Here is a 25,544-nt window from a genome sequence, read left to right as displayed (position 1 = left end):
CTTCTGCTTGTAGCTGTGTTTGGCCAATGGGAGGCAATGAGCAACGGCAGGAGACAGAAGGATGGGAGGTCAGGGTATTTACTCCCTCCCTGCCTATTTGTTGAGGGCTATGTCCTTCCAACACTGACCACAGGTCCTGACGCCCCACCCTGCTGTGAGGGCAGAATGAGCCAAGTATTTGAATCCATGCCCGCTGGTGTGGTACCATCTTCTCTAAGTACATGCGTGTGTATGTGCCCTCAAAAGGGGATCCCAACGAGACGGTCCACATTTCTACATGGGCACTCCCCTGCTCGATAGATCTTGCTTGATTGCTTGGTGATAGAGGAACCTCATGCCAAGGCCCTGCCTTTGAGAAGACGATATTTGTGACATCCCTGTTATTACTGCTGACTCCAAGGGAAGTCTTGCTCTCTGCTCTGCATATGCTGACAGTTACCAACCACACTTTGGCTTTCCAAGGAAATAGAATGCGGCAAGGGGCATGGGAAGGGGTGGACTGGGGTCTGGGTTTGAGACCTTACCCAGTCTTCACCCCTGGAAATGAATTTCTCCTCTCTTTCCCCTGGATTTGTTATCCCTCAAGCATCACTTGGAGTGTGGACTGCCTTGGGTTCAGGAAGGAATGCTCACTTTCTTCCCTGTGTAGTTGTCCTTCACATAGGAGGACCACACCTTGTAGAGTTATGGCACTTCCTTCTGCCTTTTCCCAAGTATTGAAACCCTACTCTCCTCTGCCCTCATTCGCAGTCCCACAACAAGCCCCCAGCTGGCCAGGCTGATGCAGCTGTGTCAACTCTCAGCTGAGAATCAATCCTGCTGGGTTTTGGCAATAGGGGCAATGCAACTTACCCTCAGAAGCAATGCTGTCTTTGTCTGGAAATCTGCTTCAGGAACAGGACAGAGAGACTGTTGGAGGTAGAGATGGAGGTGGAGATGGAGATGGAGGTGGAAATGGAGATGGAGGTGGAGATGGAGATGGAGGTGGAGATGAAGATGGAGGTAGAGATGGAGATGGAGGTGGAGATGAAGATGGAGGTGGAGATGGAGGTGGAGGCGGAGATGAAGATGGAGGTGGAGATGGAGGTGGAGGTGGAGATGGAGGTGGAGGTAGAGAGAGAGATGGAGATGAAGCTGGAGGTGGAGATGGAGATGGAGGTAGAGATGGTGGTGGAGGTAGAGATGGAGATGGAGGTGGAGGTAGACATGGAGGTGGAGATGAGATGGAGAAGGATCCTCCCTAAAGCTACTAAGGGCGAGGAACCAGTAATGAGGAGCTGTCTTCTTCCACCACAGGGCCTGGAAAAGTGTTCTGTAGTATAGGAGTTGTAAATGGAAAATTCCACTGGGCTGGAAAGAATTCTAGGCAAAGGAATTGTAAACGGGGCAGAGCGTCCATGCTGAGATGTCTGGTGGAAAGTCTTCTTCCTAAATACACATTTATTTAAAACAACAATAAGGATTTTATTTATTGCTTTCAGGACTTCAACAACTTATTCTTTACCTCTCATTCAATTCCCTGCATCTTTTCCTCCAGAGGATAAATATTGAATATCTTCAATATCTGGGTGTGGATGGAAAGAGGACAATTTAGCCGAGGTATCTCTAAGCTGTGGGAGGGTGGGGGCAGAATATTAGAATAAAAAGCCAGTAACGAAAGGAAAGATTAAGAGAGAACTTGAAACACAAAAGTGGGGGGCAGGTTGTCCTGTACAGTTTGCTCTGAGACTTTAAAGAACAGACAATATGCTGAATTTCTTAGGACACTGCTCTTCATCTGGGCTGCACACCAAAATCACCTGAGGAGTTTTTAAAACACTACAGAAGCCTGGCTCCACCCCAGCCCTCTGAAGAAGGATTACCAGAAGAGGAGCCCAGGCACGGATAGTTTTGAAAGCTCCCCAGGTGATTCGGATAAGCAGGTGGCCTTGCGAACTAGTGTCTTCGGGCAGCGGTTCTCAAACTTGAGTGAGCATCAGAAATACTTGGAGGGCGCATTAAAACACAGATTGTCGGGGCCTTCCCTCAGGGCTTTTAATTCAGCATGTCTGAAGTGATTTTGAGAATTTGCATTTCCCATCAGTTCCCAGGTGATGCTGATGTTGTTGTTCTGGGGACCACAATTTGAGAACCATCATTTTAGAAGAATAAATGCTGACCATTTTTTTCATGAGAACATGCGTGTGTACTCAATCTAAAGGCTTGAATAGCTGGGTTGTCTCTCTTGCATGTACCGAGAAGCCATGTGTACACAAGGGAGCAGAGGGAAGGAGGAAACCCAGGAGGAGAGGCGGGTACTACTTATAAGTTCAAATTAGAGTACCACCCACTTGTCTCTCCACTTTGTTGTGTTCAAGTCGTGACTGAGCAACTCTGCTCATTTTTGGTCCCGTCCTACCCTCGAGAAAATAAGCCACAGTTCTTGCAGTTGGAGACATCAATTTGCAATATGAACACTCATCTCTCCTTTACTCGTCCTACCAGAGCCTGAGCCGCCCCCTCTGCAGCCAGCAGGCTCTCCTTTGACAGAGCTTCAAAGAGCATCCTAGAGTCAGGGGGTGACTGACGGAGGTGCTGAACCTCTTCCCCCTGTGGAGGGGAGGGGTTGACTTGACTAAGGGCATGGTTGGGAAACCAAACTGGGGGGCTGGAAAGCGAAGCTAAAGGAGAAGGGCTGTGGAGATGGGGTCACGAGTGAGGGGGTGTCCCTAGAGATGCCCTTCTGCAGGCCTTAGTCAATAAGCCCCCTCCCCCCAACTCCTCACACCTGCAGTGAGGTCAGGGGACTAGGAAGTGACATCAAGGCTCAACTTTCAGTTTCTGTGTCCTTGAATAGCTTGGTGAGGTTCACCCGACACCTTAGCCAAAGGCCCAACTCCATCACAATCCAGCATGTGTGCGTGGGCCAGGGAGAATGACAAAGAAAGAGGTTGTCTGGACAGGCTGCAACTTCCTCCTAACCATTTCTCAGGGCTCCCACGGAGGCTGGATTTAAGGGGCCTGCAGCCTCCCCTTCCTTCCTTCTCCCATCCCAGTCCCAGAGAGACCCAAGGACCCGCTGTCTCCAAGACAACTCCCCTGGGACAAGAGGCAATAAACCTGAGTTCCTTCGCTCTTTGTCTTTTTCTGAGTCAGCCCCCAATAGGTTCACAAGGAACCATAATAGATTAACAAGGAAAAATGCATTGAGAAGAAGGAGGCCCAGAGCCACATCTGGCTTACAAAAAGCATTTTGAATTTGCAGAATATCAGAGATGACTACATTCAATACAAGTAATGAAGTCACACATGCTCACATATATAACACACAGGGCGTCCTTTCTAGGTAGAGATAATTGGAAGCTGACAGTGGCAGGCTGTGCTAATAAATCACAAGTTTTCCCTGTGGAATGAAAGAGAGACTGTTAAAGTATTAAAGAGAATAGGGCACAAAACTCTGGAGCTCTGTTCCGGCAACATCCTTCACTTGACAACTACTCTGATTATATTGTCTTTTGTTACCTCTAGGTCTTTAACTTGTCTGGTGAGGAGTAGGGGGTACCTGCCAGTGCTTCCACCTGTGTGTCCAATGAACCCTCCCCTCACCCCGCTCTCTTAGAAAACTTACACTCATGTTTATTCCCTTGATTCCACCTCTTCCTCTCAACGGTATTCCTACCATATATAAATCATTCTTGTGTCCTTCTTCACTGCCTGAGCCATCGTTAGCTACCACCTCCATTTTCTCATCTCCTATTCATTCCTCAGCCCACTGTAATCCACTTTTGGCTTTATTCCAGGATTTCAAGCCTCTTCTTATATTTGATATTATTGATCACTCCTTTCTTCTCGAATCCCTCTTTCCTTCTATCTCCCTGGCGTGTCATTTTCAGGCTCATCCTCTTCATGGCCATTCAGTGCTGAAGTTCCTCAAGGCTGGTTCCCGGCCCTCTTCTCTTCTCACTCACTACCCTCTCTCTCTCAGGCCTAGGCTCATCTGTACCCAAGACTTCAAGTCACCATTATCTGTCAATGATTCACCTCTTAACTCCCTGAGCCCAGCTCTATATATCCAAATGCCAACTTGGCATCTCTTTTGGGCAGATCAAAAGCCTTCAAACTACCAGCTCTCATAATCTTTCCACTCAAGCTTTGTCCTCTTCTAAGATTCTCATTTCGGTGAACCAACACCAACATCTATCCTTGGCCACAAGCCAGAAACCTATGAGTTTTCCTTGACATCTCCCTTTCCTCCACTGCCCACATAATCCATCATCAACTTCTGTGCTTTGGATCTCCTAAAGGGTCCTCAGATCTTTCCCCTTACTGTTTTCATGACCATCACCATAGATCAAGCCTCCGCCGTCTGCTATCTAGACTATTCCTAGACCATTCTAGATGTAGGAATAGTCTACTTGGCCTCCTTCCAATAAGGAATCTTCAAGATGCCATTCTGACCATGCCCCCCACCTTTGCTGAAACACGTCAGGGGCTTCCCATTGCCCTTAGGATAAAGACAAGATTTTCAACATGGGTAGTATGACTGCACTAGGTTTGGTCCCTTTCCAGTCTTCCCAACCTCATCTCATAGCTCCTTCTTCCTTGTTCTTCCAGTGGCACTGGCTTTTCCTCAGTTTGTCCAACTCCGCCTGCTCCCTCTCACTACAGGACCCTTACATTCTGAGTTGCTTCTGTCCAAAATACTTTTAAATCTATTCTCAGTTCAAGAGGCAGTTCCTCAAGGAAGCCTTTCCTGGCTTTACTAATTCTATCAATTGGTTTCATAATACTGTGTGGCCACATCAACCTGTATTATAATGCGGTGATCATTTTGCATTTGTTTACTGTTACTATTTCCATATTACAGTGATTAAGTCTGTAAGCTCCATTGTACTATTGCCAGTGCTAGCACAGTGCCTGGCACAGAATGGGCATGCAATAAATATTTATTAGAGAAATGAAGGAAGGAAATAAAGAAGCCTGTGAGGGAGGGAGGGAACCAGGAGAGAATGAAAGAATGAATGAATACTCACACTTATGTTCCATTTCAGAACCACTGGAAACAGGCCAACCCACGCTGTTCCCAACATGACATGGGAAGATAGCCTACCTGAATTCACTCATTTATTCAACAAATATTTATGCATTCATTATTAAAGTAATGTATTTTTTTCTGATATGAACATAACTGTTCCATTTGGAAACAACAGAAAAATACCCAAAGTATAAAAGAGAACAAGTTCACCCTTCATTCCACAGTCTAATGATGAACTACCGTTAAAATAATTTGGCATATTTCTTTCCAGGTTTTTTCTATGTATATATAGTATACAAGTAGGATCATTCTCTATATATAGACTTCTTTTTCTTAATAACGTATTATGAATATTTTCCCGTGTCGTTAAGAATTCCTTCAACATATGGCATTTAAATTGCTAAAAAGTATTCCATCGCAAAGACGTATTTAACTTAGACACCCTTCCACCCATTGTTGGATATTTAAGGGCTTCTCAATTCCATAACATTCACGCTTTGTGGGGTCCAGAAATAAACAGCATAATACCTGGAATCTGGTAGGGGGTGGATTTTGGGAAAACAAGAGGCAGCTTTTTCCAGGTGGCCTAAGAGAACATTTGTTTGTTGTGGGTTGCTGGGCCCACGGCAGGTGTCCTCGGAATGGAACGTATTGTCGGTCAAGGTATTGAGTTCTTCGTCTGTGAGGCGTGTCCCCGGGCCGGGACGCCTGGTCCCCGGGCGAGTTGGGTCTAAGCGCAGATCTCCTTCCAACTCCGGGTCGAGGAGCCCCCGACTTTTGGCTAGTACTAGCGGACCGCTCCGGGCCAGACGCCGGGCGCTCAGGCCACGCGCCGCCACGTGCCAGGGCCAGGGCCCCGCCCCCTCCGGCTCCCGGCCACGCCCCTCGCACGCCGCCCTCTGCGCTCGCGCCGCAGGTCCGCCTCCAGGCGACCTCCGCCAGTCCTCCGGGTCCATAAGTAGCCCCGCTCCCGGACGGCGGGCCCCGCCCCCGCAATCCGGGCCCCGGGGCTGCCCCGCCCCTCGGGCCGCCGGCGAGGCGTGGGGGCGGGGCCCTGCGCGATGACGTGAGCGGGCGTGCGCCGTGACGGCCCGCGTCCCTGTTACTCAGCGGAGCGGCCGAGGCCGGACGACGCGGCCCGGATCGCGGAGCCGCCGGCGACGCTGGGTAACGGCCGCGGCGACCGCCCGGACGGCGCCGGTCCCCGCCGGCGGGCTCTCCCGTCGCCGTTCGCCGCGCGGCCGGGTGAGTGCGGCGGTCGCCGCGGGGCGGGCGGCCGGCGCGCCGCCGTGTTTATGTTATTGTGCCGCCGCCGCCGCCGCCGCCTCAGCCGTGCCCCCTCCCGTGGGGGCGGGGGCGCGGGAACAATAGCGGCCCGGGCGGCGGGGGCGCGGGGCTGCGGGCGGCCGGGCCCCCTGCTCGCGCGGGTCCCGCGTCCGGGTCGGCGGGGAGCGCGGCGGGGGGCGAGTTGGGAGGCGCTTCGGCGGAGGTCGCGCGGGGCCCGGGCCGCCCGCCGCGCCCTGCTGCCTCCCCGGCGGTGTACCCGCGGCGAGCGCCCGGGCCCGTCCCGCGCCTGCGGGGGCCGCCTTTTCTCTCTCGCCGGCTTCTTTGTGCTGACGTTCTGGGCGAGCGCGGCGGCGGCGCCAGCACCGGGGCCGGGGCGGCCTGCGGCTCCGGGCTGCGACCGACCGCCGGGCCCGGGGCTCGGGTGACGGGGGCCGTCGGGCTCGGCGCGAGCGTGGGGGTCCGCGGGCGCGTCTCTGGAGGGTCCTTAGGCGGTGACCTTTGGACTCTCTCCCCGCACCCTCCCATCTCTTTGTCTTGCACTTGTGTTCCTAGTCCTTGTGTGGTAGAACCGAGTCCATTTTAAAGTACTGCGATGAGCACTTTTTGTTTTGATTTCTGGAAGTTCCCCATCAGACGTTTGCTGTGGACTTGATAACATGTTGCCTGCGTGGTATCGGACAGTGTTGGGTGGTTACTATTTTTACCTCCGAAATTCAGTAATCGTTACAGTAGTGTTCTGGTGTGTCAGTCCATTGTGTTTTGAGATAAGCGTCCGCAAGTACCTCCTCGGCAGTTAGGGCATCTGTTTATTTCATTCATTTGTTCATTCATTCATTCGTTCAGCAGCTGTTCCGTGCGTGTTGTACTCAGATGGAGAGTTGGAACGTAAAGAGGAATATCCTTTAATGGAAGAGGATGCTTTGAGTGAAATATGGTAGATATGTCTTTAAATGAGAAGATTATATAAGTGATGTGTGTTAAAGGAGGTGTAGGTATTCTCTGGGTCATTTTAATGTTTTTTAGCGGTACATCTGGAACTTAGAGTGTAATGTTAGGTTAGGAAGTAGACTTAGAATTGGTCTAAATGTACAACAGCTTTTATTTGTTTCCACCTTTAGTTTTTCGGTCTTACGGCCTTATAGTCCTTTGTAGTGTTTACCTCCTCTTCGCCTGCGGTGGGTTAAGCCCAGGAGGTCAGATGCTGGAAGGGACGTGTTTAGTGCTGGGCCTGACAAAAGCAAGCGGTCAAAATGGGACTTCCTTGAGGCCAGACCTGTGTTGCATCTGCGTCTCTGGCACCTAGCCTGGGATATGGCAGGTGTTCAGTGAAAGTCAGATTGATGAAAAGCTCTTTACAATTGATAGTATTTAAAATCAAGCCGTAAAAAAAAGTTTAATGTTCTCTGTAAAGTTTCGAAAGCCTCATGCAAACTGTCACTTCCAGATGGCTAAATGATCACTTCATATGTATTATCTGTCACAACAGTAGGAGCTTTTGAATCACTTCAGTATCAGTTTTTTTTTTTAAATCACTTCTATGCTTATCACTATCCTAAAATAAAACCTTGCCTAAAATGTCTTTTTAATGTATGTGTGTATCTGTGTGCGATGTATGTATATCATATGTATACATATATGTATTGCACACAGACACAGAATGATAATTCATTAGGGGTCTAAAATGATTGCATTTATCCTTTTGTGAATATTAATTGAAAAGTTTCTGACGACTCCTTCATTTTAAGTGGAAAGGCTAGAACAAAGAAAACAAGTTGCATAAAAGTTAGTGCGGCCGGCCGATGGCGTAGTGGTTAAGGTCGTTCATTCCACTTCCGCAGCCCTTCACACCGCTCCTCAAACCATGCTGTGGCGGCGTCCCACACACATAATAGAGGAAGATTGGCACAGATGTTAGCTCAGCGACAGTCTTCCTCAAAAAAAAAAAAAGTTTGGGGCCAGCCCCGTGGCCGAGCGTAAAGTTCATGTGCTCCCCTTCAGCAGCCCAGGGTTTCGCGGGTTCGAATCCTGGGCACCGACATGGCACCACGCATCAGGCCATGTTGAGGTGGTGTCCCACATGCCACAACTAGAAGGACCCACAACTAAAAGTATACAGCTATCTACTGAGGGGGATTTGGGGAGAAAAAAGGAAAAAGAGATTGGCAAGTTGTTAGCTCAGGTGCCAATCTTTAAAAAAAAAAAAGTTTTATTGGAAATGTTTGATTTCTAATAACATTTTAGAAATGTTTGGAAATGTTTAATTTTAAATCTTCATTGTACTAATACTACTGATGAAGCATATGGGCCTAAAACTCAAAATAATATTGATTTATCCAAGTTACATCTCTTTTCCACTCACTGCTTGACGAATTTTGGCTTTTGTTTTAGATGTGAAAGGCTTTGAGGTGAGCTCAGTATTATCTGACCTAGAGTACAAATAAATAAAAGCGTGATATTTTATTGAAATGAGGGATGAAAATCTTGAGATACCAAACTTTTATTGCTTTACCCAGTTAATTAAGGTCTGTCAGATTCTAGGAAGGGTTCCTGACACAAAAAATCCTTGGATCATAGCTCACTGTCAGGCTACCTGTCAAACCAGAGTTTTTTTGTTTTGTTTTCTAGATTATGTTGGTTTTTAAAAATAACAGCTTTATCGAGATGTAATTGATATACCATAAAATTTACCGTTAGATGTGCATCAGTGGGTTTTTAATTTATTCACAAATTTGTGCGTTGATCAGCACTGTCTAATTCCAGAACATTTTCATCAGCCCAAGAAGATGCCCCATACCCATTAGCAGTCACTCCACATTCCACTCTAAATTATGTTTAAAGGAAGAGAGAGCACTGAGTCTGTTAGTAAGAACTATATTATTCCATTATTGAGTTTGAAAAGGGCTCCCTTTAAGTGTCCTGGCAGAGTAGGAAACTGTCCCCTTCATACTACTTCAGATCCTAGGAGAAAGGTCACTTGGAAAGGAAATTAGCTTAAGAATAAATCTACCAAAATTCATGAGGTTAGAATCTTAACTATTTGCTCAATGCTTAATATTATGGAAATGACCTTGGGAAGATATTCACTGCTCAGTGAAACAACTTGAAGTAATTTGTTGTTAAGTGACTAGACACACCTATCCTGGTGGTTCTTAAGAGGTGGTTGAATAGAAGCCTGACTTTTGTTAGTCTGCTTTGCCAGTGAGTTGTTTGACACATTTGAGTCATCTAGATAGTTGAGATGCTTTGTTGCACGTGTAGAAGTATAAAATGTCTGACATTGAGATGCCAGCTCTCTCGAAGTCTCTGGTCAAGTAGTAGCTTTTCTGATTCATGTAGTGCAAGGAAGTCATTGTAACCGCATAACTTTAGATATGAGTCGTTTGCCTATTTCAGTGAGCTGTGATGCTTACTGTCTTAGTCATGAGCTCTTTACATGAACATTTAGAAGCTTTGCCTTCTTACTCTAATGCAGATTAACTTGAACTTTGATTTCAGAAATGAGTTTTGAGTCAGCAGACTTTACTACCTGGAAGGTGACAGGAATATTGAAATAAGAGCTGTCATATCCTTTGGGGCTGCAGGTGGAACTAGACTGTCCAGCAGTCAGACCTAGGTTCACTTCTCACTTCTGTCATCTGGGCTTTGTCATCAGCAAGCTCTAGAGCCTTGGACCAGTTGCTTAACCGTTTTGGATTTAGAACTGTAAACTGAGGCTGTTGGAACCCTTTTTATAGAAAGCTTGTTCCCTAGGCAGGTGCTTCTTCAGAAAACTTAGTGGGACAAAAAGAGTCCTTCTTGGGTGATAATCAGAATCCTCTGTCAAGAACAGCAATGAAAGTTAGACTTGTAATTTTCAGAAGCAGAGAAAATTGTTGGGAGTCACATATTTTCTGTAATACCCATACTTATAAAACAAAAAGCTTCACGTAAGCTAGGAGTTCTCTGAATGGTAGATTTTATTTATTCCCCAGCACTGTGATTACTAAGGAGGTTCTGTGCTCTCAGAGACAGTGGAAGATGTGAAAATGAAGTTTGTTAGCTTCAAGAAGCTTATGATCGGGGATGGGATATCTAAACTGTGAATTTACATTCTTTTGAAAGATTTATGAGAGGGCTTCCCCCAAAGAAGCAAAAGCCTATCCCAGATCTCTGGGCAGGCCAAATTTCATTGAAATCCAGTTTTTAAAGTTATATGTGAGAGTGTATGTGTATAATGCCTTTTAGAAAACTTATTAGCTGCCATTCTTTTTCAGGGTGATAGGTTATATCACAAATACACGTTTGTGTCTCCTGTTACCCAGTAGTAGTACATCAGGTTTGATTAAAATCTGCCGACTCTTTAGAAAGTTAAGGAGCCCAAACTTACTAGTGGTTGCTAGCATGGGCTTTAGGGTCAACCCTGAGTTCTAATCCATGCTCCAAATCTGACTATATGGCATGGGCTAGTTCAGGTTAGTAACAGCTTTGGGCCTGTTTTATTATCTGTCAAATGAGAATAATCTCATAATAGCACATAATCTCCTAGGGCTGTGAGGTTTAAGTAATATACAGCATATAAAGTGCCTGGCGCTCTAGTACAGTGCCTGGGACACCGGATGTAAATATTCAGGAAATTTTAGCTATTGTTGTCACTTATTATTTTTAACTTGGAGCAAATGCAAAACACCAAGTTAATTTAAAACCAATTTGATATACAGTGTACATTCAAATTCTCCAAAATACGCCTGTTGTTTCCCTCTGCATCTCTGGGGGGTTTATTTAAAATTCGATTGTCTCATCTAAAGTTGATTGACTGAAATGATTTAACATTTGGACTAGTAATCTCCTCTGCCTTAAAATTTGGAAATATTCCAGAAGCAAATATTAAAGGGAAGTCATTTTCCACATTCTCTGATACAAAGTTGTTTTGCCACGGTCACGTTTCCCACTGTAGAGAATTGCCTAAGCTTTTATTTTGACAGATATCTAAAAGAGTAGGAATTCAGTAGCTGGGAATAGCTTTATCATATACCCATAATTGAAGAAAATGGAATGCTGTCAAATCTTTAATGTTATTGAGATCTTTGACTCTATGTGATGATGGCAAATTTGTCAGAGACCGGGTAACCACAATGTTCATTAAACATTTTTAACGGTCTCTAGCAAAATGAGGGAGGTTATTTAATATTAGTAGCATCTGGAAATACTGTCTTTTCTGAGTTTTCTATGTAGCGTTTCTGTGGTTATATTGGTACGTCAAATTTCTTCCTCCTTCTTGAGGACAGCAACTCTGAGATGACGCTGGTTTTGCATAGGTTTGCATTTCTTGAGAAGCCGCTCTGTTCCAGTCCAGGTATTAAGTGATGTGGGAGCCACAGGAAGTAGAAATCAGTCTCTTCTTTCAGTGAATAGAAGGCAAACCATAGTCACCTCGAATCCATTTTGGAACACAAGAGGGTATCAAAATAAGTATAAGGAAAATATGAAAAGCAGATAGTAAAAAAGATGCTACTCAAATGGTAACCAGAATCCTCAAACTCTTCTGTATTGAGCTGTGAAGACTTAAGGCTAGATCTGTGCTAGGAGCACTTTCTTAAGTCTTTTCTAATACTGAGAAGTGTGGGCTTCACTGCTTCCTGTTGGAGAGAGGCCCCGGCCCCAGCGTGTTTCTGGGGATACCAGAAGAAAGCAGCCACGTATACCTGCTATGCTTGGCACGAGGCATGGCAAACATCGCGAAGTTGCTGTTTCCTAAAAGCTGTCAAGGGCAGTGGATATACTCTATTCCCTGACTTGCTTCTGAGAGGGTGAAGCTCTGACTGTCAGATGCCATTTGAGTCAACTAAAAGTGAGATAAAGGAAAGCCACCGCTGTATGGATTCCCCTGTGACTTAAGAAAAGGTCACTTTTCAGTCAAAACAAAACCAAAACATCTGGCTTTGTCTGTTACTATTGAGAATTAAAAAGTTTTAGTAATTTTATTTACATTTTGTTTATATTTTGACTAAGTACTGTATTCACTTTGATTCAAAATTCCAAAGATAGAAAAAGATGTACAGTAGAAAGTCTCCTTTTCACTTGGTGCCCCCACCTAGTTCCTCTACATTGGAAACAGTGTTAGTTTGCTTTGAATCCTTCCAAAGATAGTTTACGTATGTGCAAGTAAATACAGACTTATAATTCCTTGTCCAGACCCCTTGATCCAGATGTATTTCAGAATCAAGGCTTGATTTTTTTGTGGGAGAGTGTAGAAAGGCAATACAGTACATCTGCTGTATTATCCCAAATCCCTAGCAGGAGGTGTGGTAGCATCCCATAATCAAACATTAATATTTCTGTATCAAAGGCCTAAATAGTACAGTAAGAATAAACACAAATTATAAAAAGCCTTATGGAAATTTTTGTCAGATTTTGACATCAGATAGGTTTGTGCTAAACTTATAAAAGCTTTTTATTTTTCAGAGCTTTATGGATTTCAGAATTGCCAATGAGGGATTGTGTGTTTTGCGTATATAATGTGTGTCCTCTGCCCTACCCCCTTTTTTATTTAAGTTATTGCATACCGTGCACATTACCCTTTACCTTTTGGTTCAACTTCACACTGTAGTTTGGAGATGATTTCCTATTAGTCATGTCAGTACAGAAATAGCATACGTTTTTTTTCTTTTTAGCACCTTCCTGGTATACCATTTGTCTTAGTCAACTTGGGCTGCTGTAACAAAATACCATAGACTGGGCGGCTTTACCAACATTTATTTCTCTCAGTTCTAGAGGCTGGGAAGCGCATGACTAAGGTGCTGAGAGATTTGGTCCTCCTCTCCCTCCCTTGCAGACGTCTCTGTGTCCTCAGTGGAAAGAGAGAGGGCTCTGCTCTCTCTTCCTCTTTGTCCCATCGTGGGGGCCCCATCCTCATTACCTCTTGTAAACCTAATTACTTCCCACAGTCCTAACTCCAAATACCAGGGGTTAGGGTTTCAGCATATGAATTTTGGGGGGACACAGAAATTCAGTCCATCATTATAACAGATGTAACATTCACTAAGCCCCTTTTTGATGTACATTTAGGTTATTTTCAGTCTTTTGCTATCAAAAGCCATGGTGCAATGTATTACCTTGTACATACATTGTTTCATACTTGTATAGAAGTGTATAGGGTACATTCCCAGAAGTGGAATTGCTAGGTCAGAGTCTCTGTGCATTTATTTTTAATAAGGTATTGCCAAAGTGCCATATGTAGAGGTTGTTCCAACTTACACTCTATCAGCACTGTGTGAGGATACCTGCTTCTGTCCTCAGCACCATCAGGAGTGAGATTAAACATCTTTCATCTTTGAAGGACTGTTTATACTTTTTTTATTCCGAACTCTTGATATCCTTGCTTGTTTTTCTATGGCTTTGTTACTTATTTTCTTAGATTTGTAGGATTTATTTTTATATTATGGAAAAAAGCTCTGCTGTTTTTTGGAAATATTTTCCCCAATTTGCTGTTTGCCCTTTATGTTTGTTCATAGTGGTTTTGTCATGCTGAGTTTGTTTTCAGTAGTTAAGCTTACCAATTTTTCCTGACTTCTAAGTTGTATGTCACAGTTAGGAAGTCTTTCACTAATTCAAGATTATACCAGAATTCTCAAATGTTGTTTCACTAATACTTTGATGCCTTCTTTGTTCTTCTCTCTCTCTGTGTTTTTAATTCTTTTACTTGTTTAGAACTTATTTACCCATTTCTGAGATAAGGTATGATGTATGGGTCCAACCTTATTTTTTTCACTGGATGACCATCCAGTTGTCCCGACATCATTTCTTAAATCCATTTTTGTTTTACAGAGCTGAAATGCCACTTTTGTAATTTATTGAATTTGTGTGTATTTGGGGCCATTCCTGGTCCACTGATCCTTCTGCCTATTTGGAAACCAAACCATCCTGTTTTAATTATTGTATTTTATACTGTGTTTTCTGTTAGGGCTAATTCCCTTTCATTTCTCTTCTGTTTTTTTTTTTTTTTTTTTGGCGAGAAAGATGACCCTGAGCTAACATCTGTTGCCAGTCCTCCTCTTTTTGCTTGAGGTAGATTATTGCTGGGCTAACATCTGTGTTACTTGTCTTCTCTTTTGTATGTGGGATGCCTCCATGACATGGCTTGATGAGCAGTGTGCAGGTCTGCACCCAGGATCCTAACCCGCAGACCCCAGGCCACTGAAACAGAGCGTGCTAAACCTAACCACTTCACTGCCAGACCAGCCCCCTCATTTCTTTTTCAGAATCTTCTCTGGCTTTTATCTTGTTAGTTTTATATGAACTTTTAGAATCAACCCTTGTAGTCTAGTTCCCATTTCTGTTGGGGTGAATTAATTTTTTATTTTATTGAGGTAAAATTCACATACAGTGAGATGCACAGACCTTAAGTGTACAGCCAATGAATGTTTACCTCTGTATACACTTGTGTAACCCCAGATCAAACTGTAGAACATTACCGTCGCCCAGAAAGTTTCTTCATGCCGTTTTCAAGTTAATATCTCCTTCTCCCCACCCCCACCTTGATTATCACAAAGATTCAATTTGCCGTTAGGATTTTCTTTTTATTTATGGGGTAATTGACAGCTTTATGGTGTTGTGTCTTTCTAGTCAAGAATATGGAAAACTGAACCTTTTCATTTCTTCAACTCTTCTTTTGGGTTCCTAATAGAATTTTTAAGTTTTTGCATTAATTTTATATATTTGTTTTTCTATTACTTATTTTTCTTTCTGTTAGAAATAGCATCTTTTCTTCCATTTTATGTTCTACCTGGTATATAAAAAACTGTTTATTTTGCATATTAGTTAATATTTGTATGTAAATAAACCTCTTAAAATTTTCTGATTACTTGTAATCATTCTGTAGTTGAATTTTTTATTTTTCACATATAAATGATGCCATCCTTTTTTTACTGCCTCCCATTTTTACCTCCCCTCTCTCAGCTTTTACACCTCTAGTTTTTTCTCTTATTGCATTGATAGTAGTGATGTTTAAAACATTATGGTTTTCCTCCACAATGTGTAAAACAGGACCCAAAATATCTGTATATCTGCTGAGTATTTAAAAGATATGAATAATAGGTGAAATTGGGGAGATATAATGGGAGTAGTGAGAGTAGTGTGAAGTTTTATCTCTAATGTTAATGTAAATAAACTTGAATTGTTGTTTTCAAAATGTGGAATAGACAAGTTAGTGATCATTTGACAGTGAATGCAGAATTAGTAATTAACTTCCTTGTCTCTGATTTGATAATACATATAGATTGCTGTCTGTGTGTTTAGTATCCAGAGGCAATTCCCAGAAATATAACTTAGTCTGCTCCCTGGAAGCATATAATCAAGGTAGAGGGTTAAGCTATATAGAAGTGAGAAGTGAATGAATCTGGACAGGAAGGACTTATGCTTAGAAGAATGATATTGGCAAAAATCTTCAGGTCAAGAAAGCATGGGGCTAGGTGAGGGAGTAGGGGAGTGAGTTTGGTTTGGCTGTTGGGTTTAAGGTAGTTCATCCTTATGAAATTATGTGGTAATTGATTGAAGAGACTTGGCTGAAGTTCAGTAGGGATCTCATTGTTTAGTGGAGATTTTGTAGTTTATTTTTTATTTTCAGCCACATCTCCGTGCCCCCCAAAATTTGAGGCAGTTTACTACTACAGAACTCACACACACATTGCTGAATAAACTAGAAATAAAAAATCAGAACCAAGGGCAAAGAAGATCCAGAATATCTTAATAATTTAATAGCTAACTTATTAAGTGCTTATCATATACCAGGCACTGTTCTAGTGCTTTCCATATATTAAATTGTTTAAGCATCACACAGCAACCCTACAAGGTTGGCACTGTTACACTGTTATCTGCATTTTATAGATGAAGAAGCAGGCACAGATAGATTATGTGGGAAATTGTTTGTGACCTTGATGAGTTTTATTAAAGTGAAGAGAAAGAAGCCAGATTGAAGTTGGTTAGAAAACACTGAATGAAAAATTTTTGAAAAGAGTGAATGAGAAATGAGCCAATGCAGACACAGTGTATGAAGACAACTTTTTAAAGACTAGCTGTGAAGTAGAACAGAGAAGTGGGTTGGTAGGTAAAGGAAAATGGGGGATCCAGCGAGTGAAAAGGAGACTGTGGGAAAGGGGATGGGGGGCACAAGTGGAGAGATTGGCCTTTGTTAGAGATCCGGCCTCGGTCAAGCAGGAGGGAATGCAGAGAGCTGTGGCTCTTGGGAGGAAGTGTGGTGGCTGGGAGATGAAGGCCTGTTCTCCTGGCTTTCGTCTCGTGCTTTCTCTTTTCTTCCTCAAGTACGAGATTGGTATGGGCAGAGGGGGACTGGAATGGGGGAAGTTGGAAGCAGTTTGCCAAGAAGTATTGATTGTTCTTTTACAGTTTGAAATCTTGAATTTAAAGTGCTATCAGTCAGCCTGGTTTTGTGATTCTTTTTCCTCCAGCGTTATTTAACTGGTTAGATACAAGCACAGATAAGGCCCATGGTTGGATTCCTCTGGGGTGAGGTTTTGCCAGATGTGTGAGAGTTCTCCAGAGAGACAGAATCAGTAGGAGATATATATGTAGGTATGTGTATATAAAGACATTTCAAGGAATTTGCTTACACAGTTATGGGGGCTGACAAATCTAAATGGCAGGAGCTGATGCTGCAGTCTTGAAGCACTATTTCTTCCTCAGGGAAGGCTGTTTTGCTCTTAAGGCCTTTTAACTGATTGGATGAGGCCCTTCCACATTATTGAGGATAATCTTACTTAAAGTCGACTGTGAGTGTTAACCACATGTAGAAAATACCTTCACAGCAACACTTAGACTAGTATTTAATTGAGTAACAGGACTGTAGCCCAGCCAAGTTGACACATTAAACTAGGTCAGTATAATAGAAGGAAGAAGGACAAGGGAAATGAGGGCTTTTTAAAGGGAGTGGTTAGAGGAGTGGTGATGAATTGTGAAATCTGACATGAACAAGAAAGGAGCTGAAGTCAGGATGAATAGTAAGGAAGTGGTAACATCAGTGTATTGGAAATTTCAGTCAGAATTGTTGCAGGGGAGGTGGAGTGGGATGAAGTAAGTGAACTAGAAGGGTTGAATGTGGTGGTCAGAGTGCGATGCTTGAAATAGATTTGACAGGTGTAATAGTTTCTGGCAATGATACCACCCAGGCTTGGCCTTGGGAGTGGGCAGCTGACATAGAATTGAGGGAAAAGTGTGTAGATGAGGATGCCAATGAATTAAAGAGGCTGAGGTATTAAAAGGGTCAGTGTGTCTGCATGAATGGTGAAGTGAGCAAATCGTGAGGGGAGTAAGGGTACATACTGTGAACCAGTTGCTAACGTCCTTACTCAATGAGGGAGAACGATAGGGACGGTAGATGATGAGGAGGAACAGTAAAGGTAGTATAAGTGGCCAAGTGTGCTTGTCACCAAGTCAGAATTTCAGAAGGCCCAGTGAAGGACTTAGGAGGGCTCAGGAATTGAGTAAAAGGGAGGATGTACACAGAGTGTGGCCGTGAGAACTCAGGGAATAATAGATGGCCAGGAGGAGTTGGACTTTTTCTGGGATGTGAGGTGTGATGGAACTAATCCTGAGAATAGGAGAACGTGGGTATCAGTTCTCCTGTTAGAGGACTTCATGGCAGTGTTTTTCAAATTGCCAGTCATGACCCATTAGTGGGTTGTGGAATGAATTTAGGACATCATGACTAGTGTTGTATGTTTAAATGAAATGAAATAGAAAATATCAGAGTATATCACAAGTAATAAGGGGCTAAGAATTTTTTAACAGTTTTGTTGAGATTTAATTCACATGCCGTTGCAGTTCTCCTATTTGAAGTATACAATTCAGAGGGTTTTTTTAGTATATTCATAGAGTAATGCAACGAGCACCACAATCTAATTTTAGAACATTTTTGTTACTGTAGAGAGAAACTCCATACTCATTAGTAGTCTCTCCCCATTCCTGTATATTCTTCCAGTCCTGCCCCAAACAACTACTTATCTTCTCCTTTCTGTCTTTGTAGATTTGCTGTTCTGGGCATTTTGTGTAAATGGAATCATACAGTGTATAGTTTTTTGTGACTGGCTTATTTCACTTAGCATAGTGTTTTTAAGGTTCATTCATCTTGTAGCATTTGCCAATACTTCATTTCTTTTTATGGTCTAATAATATTCCATTGTACAGATATACCACATTTTGTTTATCTACTCTTCAGTTGATGGGCCTTTGGCTATAATAAGTAATGCTGTCATGAACATTCCTGCACAAGTTTCTGTATGACATAGGTATTCAGTTTTCTTGGGTGTATAGCCAGGATTGGAATTGCTGGTCATATGGGTAATTCCCCATGTTTAACATTTTGAGGAACTGCCAAACTGTTTTTCAAAGTAACTGCACCATTTTACAGTCCCACCAACAAGATATGAAGGTTCTGGTTTCTCTACATGCCGTCAACTCTTGTTATTGTCTTTCTTTTGATATAGCCATCTTAGTGGGTGTGAAGTAGTATCTCATTGTAGTTTTGATTTGCATTTCTCTGATGGCTGATGATGTTGATCATTGTTTCATGTGCTTATTGAGCATTCGTATATCTTAGGAGAAATGTTTATTCAGAACCTTTGCCCATTAAAAAAATGGGTTATTAGGGCTAGCCCCTGTGGCCTAGTGGTGAAGTTTAGCGCACTCTGCTTCAGCAGCCTGGGTTTGGTTACTGGGCGAGGACCTACACCACTTGTTAGTGGCCGTGATTTGGCGGCTCACCTCCGAAAAGAGGAAGATTGTGAATCTTGCTTGGCAAAAAAACAAAGAAAAAAGAAAAAAATGGGTTATTTATCTTTTTATTATTAAGTTGTGTTTTTTATGTAGTCTAGATACAAGTCTCTCATCAGATGTGATTTAGAAGTATTTTCTATTTTGCAGGTTGTCTTTTCAATTTCTTTCTTTCTTTTTTTTTGGTGAGGAAGATTGGCCCTGTTGCCATGTTTGCCAACATCTGTTGCCAATCTTCCTCCTTTTGCTTGAGGAAGATTCACTCTGAGCTAACATCTGGGCCATTCTTCCTTGTTTTGTATATGAGATGCTGCCACAGCATGGCTTGATGAGCAGTGTGTAGGTCCGTGTCCAGGATTCAGACCTGTAAACCCTGGGCCACTGAAGCAGAGCATGCAAACCTAACCACTACACCACCAGGCTGGCCCCTTCAATCTTGATAGTATTGTGGCAGCACAGAAGATTTTGATTTTAATGAAATAGAATTTATCTGTTTTTTTCTTTGTTGCTTGTGCTTTTGGTGTTGTATGTAAGAAACCATTGCCTGACTCAAGGTCATGAAGATCACTCTGTTTTCTTCTAAGAGTTTTATAGTTTTAGCTCTTACAGTTAGGTCTGTGATCCATTTTGAGTTAATTTTTTTGTGTATGATAGGGAAGGGATCTGACTTTAGTCTTTTGCATATGGATATGCAGTTGTTCTAACACTGTTGAAAATACTGTGCTTTCTTATCAAACTGTCTTGTCATTCTTGTTAAAAAAAGAAAAAAAGAATGTTTTTTTTCTGGACTCTTATTCCATTAATCTATATGTCTATCCTTATGCCAGCCACCCTGTCTTGATTACTATAGCTAAGAATTGTTTTTTGAAATTTGTGTTTCAATTAAATTGAGTGTGCTTATGTATAGATAGACACAGTGTATGTATGCTGTATACATACACTATATAGATGTAGTGTATGTAATGGGTTATGATGTAAAATGCTTGAAAACCTTTGATTTGAGTTCTGGTGGCTCCCTGCAACAGTTCACTCTGGTGGCAGCTTCATGGAGTGTGTTTCCTCTCAGGGAATGGACCAGTAAGGCTATCAGAGGGCATGTCTCTTAGTGTGTGAATCCTTTTAGATTGAGTGACTGGTTTTTCTTACTTTAGTAGGTGAAGTGTTCTCTTTGGGTGTACGTGGACCGAAAGGGAGTAAGGAGGTTTTAGACTAGCTGTAGGAATTCCTAAGGAATCAGTCAGAGATTGATTTAAAGATTAGGAAGTGAAGTATGATTTGGAATTTTAAAGTTAGTAAGGTTTGGTATGGGACCAGTCTTTCATGACTGTCAATTTTTAAAACAAATTTCTTTGAATATATTAAGCATGTCTGTATTGGATAACTTCATTTCATTATCTTGATCCACTGTAGCTATTTTCTTGTAGGTTTTGAGTCACTTAATTTTTTTTTTCTCATGTTGTCTTAGTCTCGTATACCTGGATTTTTTTTTTTTAAAGATTGGCACCTGAGCTAACAAGTGTTGCCAATCTACTTTTTTCCTGTTTTTTCCCCCTGCTTTTTCTCCCCAAGTCCTCCCAGTACATAGTTGTATATTTTAGTTGTGGGTCCTTCTAGTTGTGACATGTGGGATGTTACCTCAGCGTGGCCTGACGAGCGGTACCATGTCCACGCTCAGGATCCGAACCAACGAGACCCTGGGCTGCCCAAGCGGAGCTCGTGCACTTAACCACTTGGCCACAGGGCTGGCCCTACCTGGATATTTTTTATTAAGACGTTATATATGAAAAATTATAGATAGAATTTAAAGTTTAGAAATGATATCTCCTTCCCGAAAGGATTTTTCTTTACAGTCGTGTGCCGCATAATGACGTTTCCGTCAACAGTGGACAGCATATATGACAGTGGTCCCATAAAATTAGTACCAGATAGCCTAGGTGTGTAGTAGGCTATACCATTTAAGTTTGTGTAAGTGCACTCTGTGATGTTCGCACAATGATGAAGTTGCCTAAGGACTGATTTCTCAGAATGTATCCCATCCTCAAGGGACACATGGCTGTGCTTTTGGTAGCAGGCTAGCTAGTGACACTAGCAATCCTGGATCACCTTAATCCAGTCAGAGACTAACATGTTTCAGAACTGGGCTCCAGAGTCTGCAGAGGCTGGTCTAGTGTACGTTTTCTTTACTCCTACGATATGAGTGTTTGGGGTCCCAACATAAAACCAGGGGTATCAGACCCCCATTTCCCTACCCCGGTATTGTGTTGGTCCCTTATCTCCAGTATTTAAACCTCACAGCCTTGTGGATCTTTGAAAAGTTCAGCCCAGCTTCTCAGCCACCTTTATGGAATTGGCACATGCCCCCTGGGAAAAATGGCCCCAGAGGCCCAGCTCACTTCTGAGGATTTCCTTACCCTCCCAGATGTTAGCCTCCATACCTTTTTACTGCCTTGTTAGCACTCTGATGCCCTCAAGGAGGTGTTTTTTGTTTGTTTGTTTCTTTCTAATTTTGCCTGGGCGGGCGGGGGGGGGGGCGGGTCCAGTTTTCTGGTTACTGTCAGTGTTGGTCTGAATTACCTAGTTCACCATTATAAGGGAAAGTAGTTTAACTTGATGAAGGCTTATCTCGTAAGAGTCCCCAATTTGAAATTTTAGTGTACATAGTTTTAGTGTTTCCTTAGGGTGAGATTTTGAGTACCAGGATCATCGTATACAATATACGTTCATTTTATATGCATAATAGCAATTATTAGAAAAAAGGAAACAGGATTACGAGTAGACAAGGGAGGAAACAAATGGCAGAGAAAACAATATTTTTGCAGAGTTTAGGGGAAAGATACGGTAACATTTTCATGTCTATCAGGAGTCTTAGAAAGGGCAGTCATATATGAAAAGAACTGATGTATTTGTTGGCATGATAATTGTCATAGTTATAAGGCTGTAGAATCCTAGATATTGTGGAAGAGGCATCGAGAATTATCTACTGAGTTATGTTGAGAAACTCCAGGATAGCTTTCTAAGTCATTAAATGGAGGGGTTGACTTTGGGGCTGGCCTTAGGGTTGTGTCTTAGAGCAGTATATGTCTACAGCACAGCCGCTAGTATAGTAAGGGATTGCAGGGAGCTGAGTGCGGTGAAACCCAATGTTAATATAAGATAGAAGAAATGTGACTGACGTTGATTTAGTGTGCTATCTTCATATGTGTATGTGAATTAATTTATGATCTTCTTGAGTTCATTTATGTTCTTGACCCTCCAACTAATTCCTATATTTCTGAAATTTCAAAATTGCAAAAGTTTCTGTCAGTCTTCAACCAATGCAATGAAAAGCAAAAATGACCTCTCTTTTGTAGCCCCTTGTTTCTTCTCCTGAAAAAATGAGAGATATTAGAGATGTTCTGTCTCGGGTGATTTTACCAGCAGAGTTTTGGTTCATATTTTAAACTTTTGGAAGATAGGAATTGTTGCTTAAACTGATTCCCTCTCTTTCATGTCCCTACCTTCTTGATGTTTATGCAGTGTATGTGTTATGGGAGACCAGTTTAAAATCCGCATGTTTCTTTGTCACATCTCTCCATAGAATCTTCTATTACTGTTTTCTGGTGCTTTACAACTCATCATTTGACTGGCTTTTTTTTTTTTTTTTAATGATGTCATTCTTCCACACCACCCCCAACTTTTTATTGAGAATGTTCAAACCTACAGGCAAATTGAAAGAATAGTACAGTGAACACCTATATACCTCTACTGCTTGGGTACAACAATTGTTAACATTTTGTTATATTTGTTTATATCTCTCTTAATACTCTTTTTTTTTCCTGCACTTGACTCCTAAATGCTGCAGCAAGCGTCTGCTAAAATACATTCTCCTAGAAGTGTCATACTTCCAAAAAATGTAAACATTTTAAAAAATTTAATATTTAGTCTGTATTGAAGTTTCTCCACTTGTAGCTGGTTTTCTCAAACCATGGTTCAGTCAAAGTTCAAGTATTACATTTGCTTGTTGTTGGTTTAGACTCTTCTAATGTACTGCAGTTGTCCCCACCTCCACTTTTTCCCCCATGCTGTTGACTTTTTGACGAGATGAGGCCGGTTGTCTTGTAGAATGTTCCCACGTTCTGGATTTGTCTGATTGTGTCCTTACGGTATTTAACTTGTATCTCCAGCCACTGTGTTCCCTAAAAACAGAAGCATGGATCTAAAGGCTGGATTATATTTAGGTGTTTTGGCTTAGATGCTCCTGTGTACATTATGTTGATTCATAACACACAGCATATAAAATCAGGTTGTCTGCCTCAAGTGTGGTCGTTTGGTTAAGGTGGTATTTAACAGATCTATTCATTATAAAGATGGGGTTTTTTTCCTCCTGTGCAATTAGCAGTTGATCACTGAAATGATATTTTGGTTTCCTGCAAGTGTTCTGTTTCCCAGCAGCCTTTTGCCTGATGTTTCTAGCATCTGTTGGTGAGCCTTGTGTAAATCAGTTATTTCATTTGGGCTCACAAAATAGTACTTTTTCTAACCCTGTCATCCTTTTGGATCTATTCTAGCCAACTGTTCTCCGTTAAAAAGACCTTTCCTTTGTCAACTGGGATGAACTACAGTTCTTCCAAAAAAGATGAGGTAACTGCTTATTTTCCTTTGATATATCTACTCTTTAACTCTGAAAACTCTTTAAACTCTGAAAATGACTTCAACTCCAAAAGTTCGTTACTAGTCTTCTTCAGTGGTGGCAAATAACTTTATTTCTCTCTCTCTCTTTTGGTATCACAGAGATTTTTGTTTTTTCAGTGTTTTTATAGTCAGTTTAGTCACTATTCCTTTTTTTAGTCGATTTTACTTTTTATAAATTTTACATGTGCAGAAAAAATGAGAACGTGTTACAGTGTTACCATATATCCTGCACCCAGTTTCTCCTATTATCAACATCCTACTTAGTATGGTACATTTATTACAATTAGTGAACTAATGTAATATTGATACGTTATTATTAACTAAAGTCCATAGTTTATCCAGCTTGCCTTAGTTTTTACCTAATGTCCTTTTTCTGTTCCAGGTATCCCATCTGGGATACTACATTACATTTAGTTGTCATGTCTCCTTAGGATCTTCTTGGCTTTGAGTTTCTCAGATGTTCCTTAAATGTTTTTGATGACCTTGACAGTTTTGAGGCGCACTGGTGAGGTATTTTGTAAGATTTCCCTTTATTGGAATTTGCCTGATGTTTTTCTCGTTTTTAGACTGGGGTTACGGGTTTTGGGGAGGAAGATCCCAGAGGTAAAGTGTCGTTTTCATCACATCCTATCAAGGGTACATGGTGTTAACATAATTTATGACTGTTGATGTTGAGCTTGGTGACCTGGCTGAGGTAGTGCTTGTCAGATTTCTCCACTATAAAGTTAGTCTTGCTCCACACCCCTTTCCCTAGTGTGGTATTTGGAAGAAGTCACTATATGCAGCCCAGACTTAAAGAGTGAGGAGTTATGCTCCCCGTCCTTGAGAGTGGCGTACATAAATTATTTGGAGTCCTTCTGTGTAAGAGATTTGTCTCTTCTCCCACTTACTAATTTATCTAATCATTTATATCACTATAGCTTCATGGATATTTATTTTATTCTTTGGGTTATAATTCAATACTACTTTACTTTGTTGCTCAATTGTTCGCACTTTGGCCACTGAGAGATCTTTCACTTGGCTCCTGTGCCCCTTTGACATACCTCCGTCAAAGTGGGTGTTTTTGTTTTTGAGGACTTCCTTACTACTTTCTGGCACTACAGGTTGCTCCTAGCTCATCTTGTGTATTTTCTGCCTCAGTCCAGAATCAGCCACTTCTCCAAGGAACCCTTTTTCCTTTTATTGGAGAATGGTGTTAGAAACCAAGATCTGGGTGCTAGGTGTGCTTGTTGCTACTGGGATGTGGTTTCTTTTAGGCACCCTCAGCAGACAAAGCAAAGAAAGGAATGTGTCCGTATTAATAGACATGTCCATAATTATTTTTCTGTGTAACCATCTGTGTCTATATTAAGCTAAGTATGAGTTTTTAGTCTTCAGCTCTAACCCGTTAACCACGTGGATCATTCTGGCGTTCTCCCCCTACTGAAAGTAAATTTCCTCCAACAGTGAGAAACCTGCCTCCCACCATATGTGATCCATTTACTTAATTGTTCAATTCCAGTATGTATACATGACATCTAGCAGTATCAGAATTGCTAACCCATACCCAAATGGAAACAACTGTGTCAACTAAGAGGTTGGTTTTGTTGATTCCTTGGAAATTTCAACATACATAATCATGTCATCTGCAAACAAAAAGTTGTGTTTCTTCTTTCAAATTTTATTTTCTTTTGTCGTCTTACTGCAATAGCTAGAGCTTCCAGTATGGTATCGCATAGGAGTGGTGAGAGCAGACGTCCTTGCCTTGTTCCTGAGCTTAGAGGAAAAGTATCCGGTTTCTCACCATTAGGTATAATGTTAACTGTGGGGT

General features: G+C 42.1%; 1 protein-coding gene across 38 annotated transcripts in view; it reads left to right on the top strand.

Annotated features, from left to right (window-relative positions):
* Positions 1-6,118: 6,118 nt before the first annotated feature.
* Positions 6,119-25,544, top strand: part of MAPK8 (mitogen-activated protein kinase 8) — a 99,833-nt gene continuing 80,407 nt past the window's right edge. For 17 of the 38 annotated variants that reach the window (XM_070615663.1, XM_070615798.1, XM_070615837.1 and 14 more), the window contains exons 1-2: positions 6,123-6,259; positions 23,611-23,683. The gene's annotated coding sequence lies outside the window, so the exon portion shown is untranslated. Of the gene's footprint in view, positions 6,260-23,610; positions 23,684-25,429; positions 25,524-25,544 lie in introns of those variants that run through there. The other 21 variants (XM_070615650.1, XM_070615779.1, XM_070615692.1 and 18 more) reach the window with 5 other exon arrangements.

Source organism: Equus przewalskii, chromosome 1 (genome assembly GCF_037783145.1).
Source record: "Equus przewalskii isolate Varuska chromosome 1, EquPr2, whole genome shotgun sequence".
Classification (NCBI taxonomy): Eukaryota; Metazoa; Chordata; class Mammalia; order Perissodactyla; family Equidae; genus Equus; species Equus przewalskii.
This window is presented reverse-complemented; position numbering and strand designations above follow the sequence as displayed.